We start from the raw sequence: 5,334 nt of genomic DNA, 5'->3' as shown, positions 1-5,334 counted from the left end.
GTATTAGTGCAACAAGCATTCCCCCCCCCCCCCCCCTCTCTACTTGGAAAGAGTTTGAGAATGTCCAAAAGCGTTTTCTCACCAACTTTCTCCAAGTCAAGACACAAACACCCTACATGCTCTTACTTCTTGAGTCCGGATCGCTTCCCATTGAGGTCTTGGGCATGGAAAGGGTTGTGGAGTACATGCGTAAGACACAACGTAGCCCTTTGCATCGACTTCCTAGAATCGCATATGAAGCAAGTCAAAAGGTTCAAAAGACATGCAAGAGCAAAATACTAAGTTCGGGGTGGATGCTTGATATCAAGAAATGGTTTGGAAGATGGGATGCATGTCACTTGGTCAAGGATGCGTCGATTGACTCCCAAGTTAATGAGGCCTTCTTACAACGCCAATGTATCATGGCTTGGGAGAAATCCGGAGGTTCTCGCTTCAGCCATTACACCACACACGTTGCCCCAAACTACAAATCTCTCTTCTTCTCGGAACGAGGTAACCGAACCCATTCCTACATCCTTGAGCCCATCCCGTTGAGTGCGATCCGCACCATTGCCTCCATTCGTCTTAGCTCCCATTCTCTACGCTGCGAGACAGGACGTTGGGGCACTGGCGAGGAGTGTCATCGACTTTGCACCTTATGCCCTCGTCAAGTGCGAGAGAGTGAGTACCACACACTACTTGAGTGCTCAGCTTTTGACCACATTAGGTCCTCTTTTCCCCATATATTCAGCCATGAGCTCTCCCTACATACCTTCCTCTCCCAACCACGATGTGGACTCTCTATTGCGACGCTCATTTCAGCCATTTTTGAGCATCGAGAGTCACTTATGAACTCCACTCACACCACGTGACATGTTCATTTGGTCCCATAGGTCATATTTGACCTCCCAGGACGATAATAGAACTATCTATCTATCTATCTCTCTCTCTCTCTCTCTCTCTCTCTCTCTCTCTCTCTCTCTCTCTCTCTCTCTCTCTCTCTCTCTCTCTCTACGCAACCTAGTTCACGTCCAAAACTAGGTGGTGCCCCAAATTTGTGTAGGGTGTGGTTGTGAATTTAGGTGTGCTTGTTCTTTGTTTTTTCCAACCCCCAACCCAATTGAGAAGCATGGGAGCTTAGGAGAGTGCTTAGAGGCCACTGTCCTTGTTGCCCACCCCGGATCGCGTCAATAGTATACGCTTCAAGGTTTAAGATTGAGGGTTGAGCTTGAAAAATAGATACCTAGAGGCACTTAAGAACAAGCAAGCCCTTGATCCACATGCAAGGTTTAGGGCTTATCCCCATGGTGTAAAGAGTTTGGCCTATGCATGAATAGGTGGTAAACTATAGTGTCTTGGATAGGTGGCAGCTATCACATTACTACCACCCTAGCATTAGTTAATTATAGGACCTTTTTAATGGGTATCTTGCTACCACATTACAACACACTTGTATTTGTTCTACCAAGTGTTAAAGGTTATCATTTTTGATGACTTCTTGATTCTCTTTTCTAAGTGAAATATATTGGTGGTACCTACCACATTGCTAGTGTATCACCTATTCATGCATTTACTCAGTTGTCGACACCCATGAGGACCCACACATCACCAACACCTATTGGAGACTTGCCTCCTTTGATGGTAGCTTGCATGCTACTAGCTTTCTCTCAGTACACAGCCTTACCTAGCCACCACCACCCCCGCCATCACCACCCGCATGAGCTTTCATGCTTGCTTAATATCCTCCTAGAATTTTCTTGATCCTTTGCCTCTTCAAAATACAGCTATTATAGAGTTATTGGTGACTCTATAATTTCTACCTTCTAGAAATCATATGTAGTACATTTGTAAATACCACTAATTCATATGTAAACTCCTAGCTATCCTTACTTCATAACTAGATATCATTATCTTGATGATCTAACAAAGGTTCTTTCACAATTAAAGAGTAATTGCTTGTAGGGAAGGCCTTGCCATGGTACTCTTGGATGGTGACCAAAAGTGTGCCAACTATTCCATTTGTTTGATATTTAGGGTTTACCCTACAGGGTTTTACACTTGGAGGCATTCGCTTAGCACTTAGACAAGGTCATAGTATGCATGCAGGCTCATTGACCTAACATACAGATAAGCCAATGTCTACCTCAAGTACAGGCCAAGAGTCTTCCAGTGAAGAGAATGAACCAAGAGAGCAGGATGAAAGTTCAAGAGGGAATTCCAATATAGCAAGGGAATCTATTGGTGGTTCATTAGATAATTATAACGTTTAAGGTGTCAATGGAATTGGGAGGCTAGCAGGTCTACCAATAGGTCACAAGGCACAAGAAAAGAATAGAAAGGTAAGCTAGGTTCATTGGATCATTTAGTCAATGGTATTTTTTGGCATTGTTAATTCTCTTCATGGGGATGGTCATGGGCATGGTTCGTGTTTTGTAGGCATAATTGAGGGTGATTACAATTCTTTCAAGATGGGGGAATGCCACAAGTGGCATGCCTTGCAGACTTGATAAAATTATGGAGCAACATACGAGAGGCCTATGACCCTAAATGCCAAAATCTTGAACTCTAACTAAGGCTATTGTAAATTGGGGTGATTGCTGATGCCGGCATGCTTGTACACCTTGATTTGTGCTGACAATGTTGATATGGTAGTCTATAAACATGCTGGAAAATTTTAGTAGTTTTGCATGGAGCTTTTGGAGTAGATACTTTTGGGAGAAATGCTTTAAGAAAAAGTGTTTTTTGGGTGTGCTATATTTATAAGCATTAGGCTTTGAGGGCAATGCATCAAAACTTTGTCGTGTCAACTCTCCTTCTCTCTTGCTATTTAAGTTCAGTGAATTTGCACTTTTTATTCATGTGTTGCTATTGATGCTCTTGCTTTACGTGTCCAACCCTCAAATACAAAGTACTAGAAGAAATCGCTTTAGTCTACGGCAAAATTAAATCATCACTTGTTCCCTATCAATTTCTTGTGTGAAGTGCGACATGTGTGCTTCAAAAACCTCACTATCCCTATTGTTGATGATGGGTATGACTTGGCTTTAAGATATGCGTCCCACTCGTGGGCTATAACGTAGTGTCTTGGCATGCACTTGAAGTGAGGTAAAGCGGTCCCACCATAGGTGCATAGATTGCATTAGAGGTTTTTCACAAACCTAAAAGATAATCAATTTAAATAAACATGAACCGCACCGACCTTGGCAACCAAGTCATGTCAGGGATGACATGAATTCGGGGGGGGGAGAGACGGTTAACCCGTCGGTCAACAGCACGACATAACTCAACAAAGCCTTATTTTGGAGAGTTATGAAATGTTACGGATTATGATCAAAAACATCATTTGTAATGAGTAATTAGTCTAGTTGCAGAAGCCGGGGTGCAATGGCACTTCTAGATTCTACATACAAAGCCATTTTACCCCTTGAACTCTATTTTAGGTTTAACCATGGTAGCCTTAGTATATAAGGTACCTAGGTCATTTTGTAAAGAAGAACTTTTATCATAATCAAATTTTAAGGTTCCGTTGACTGTGTGTGAGAGAGTGTGAGCTTCTTCCTGATGCAACTCCCTGCTCGCTCATCACATTGGAGATTCGACAACACCATCACGATAGCCTCAGCAAGAGCTACGAGACAATGCCAAGCATTCCTCGCAGAACGGAGCAAACGTGCTTGTCGTAAGTATATCAAACGATGTCTGTTTTCTACATGCAACTAGTCAGTAGAATTGTGGCGACATAAGCTACGCATAGGTACTCATAGACTTTAGTTTCAAGCACTTTTGAAATCCGGCTCTGTCTTCATACACATTTTTGCAGATGGGTTTAGAGTTAGGATTTTGAGTTTAGAGGCTTTGGGACAGGTGTATCCTAGTGAGAGGATGGTGTTCCTTAAGTTTTGTACAATTTTGGTATGGTTTAGTGAGTTTCCTTCCGTTTGTGTGTATGTGGGTTGAATGGTGTAGTTGAGAGCAGTGAGATTCTAGATTGTGGTTTAGTTAGCCTTCCAAAGCGTTGTATGCGTGGGATGGTCTCAGCCTGACAAGCTAAACAGATTGCCTCCATGCACCTATCGTGTCATCTGTGTCCTCAATTGACATTATGTTGATCTAGGTTGTGCTGCATGCACTTTATGGGTGGTGTGATTCACTCCCACAACACCGATCAAGATAGTCTCAGATCAGGGTACACACTTCATGAATGAAAAAAATTAGATACTGACTAAGATATTTTCAGTTAAGCACCAGAAATCCACGCCCTACTATCGTAAGTGCAATGGACAAGTAGAGACTAGTAAAAAAACGATAAAGACGGTCCTAACAAAGATTGTTTAAAAGCAGCCACATCAGTGGGATACAAAACTTTAGATAGCATTATGGGCTTATAGAATTGCCTACAAGGTCACCACTGGCATGACGAGTTGAATGGTATATGGTATAGAGGTAGTGGTGGTTCCAATGGAGGTTGCAATCCCATGTCTCAGGTTAGCAATGGAGCATGGCATGGATTTCAACACAAATTTGAAATAAAGATTAGATGAGTTATTGCGTCTTGATGAGATCAAGCAGCGAGCCCTGTTGGAACAAGAAGTGGTTCAACATCAAAGGAAGCACTGGCTTGACAATAATAAGATCAAAGTCAGGGAGTTCAAATAAAGTGATATGATATTTCTGTATTAGACTAAGTTGGGGCCCAAGAAGCCTAATCTGAAAATTGAATGGTGAAGACCTTATGAGGTAGAATGGGGTGTTTTCCAATGGCACAATAAGGTTGAGAGATCTATCAGGACTATTGTTGCTAGGTGTGTACAATGGGGCAAAGATAAAGCTATATTATGTCAGGTCAGATGAGGTGCCAGCAACACGAGTGCAAGAGGTTAGTTCAAAATCAGAGCATGAACCATTGAATCTGTTTCATTTCAAACCACTTCAAGAAAAGACACAAGATTTTCCAAAAATAGTAGATTGCTTGGGTCTCACTCTAGTTCAAACTCAGACTCGTGAAAAACCAATACAGACAACTCTAATGGTCATTGATGTAAAATGAAGGGCACAATCATGAGCATAATATATGCACCCAACTTTGAGAACCTATTGTGATTCCAAAAGTGCATCAAACTTGCACATTGTGCAAAAACAAAAGGCCTAATTTTTTTTGCATACAGTCAGTCTGAGTTGAATATTAGCAAAACGGTGAGAAATTTGGAAAACGGTGAGGAATTTGCAAAAAGTTTCTTATGAAAATTTGTAGACTATGTTCGCATCGAAACAGAGGGGCATGGCAGGTAGAATCTTCCAATCTGCTTTTACAAGGAGAAAAGAAAATTTGAAAATAGTGCTGCTATACACACTATT

Source organism: Adiantum capillus-veneris, chromosome 17 (genome assembly GCF_014529385.1).
Source record: "Adiantum capillus-veneris isolate H3 chromosome 17, ASM1452938v2, whole genome shotgun sequence".
Taxonomy (NCBI): Eukaryota; Viridiplantae; Streptophyta; class Polypodiopsida; order Polypodiales; family Pteridaceae; genus Adiantum; species Adiantum capillus-veneris.
The sequence above is the reverse complement of the archived record's forward strand: the minus strand, read 5'-3'. Positions refer to the sequence as shown.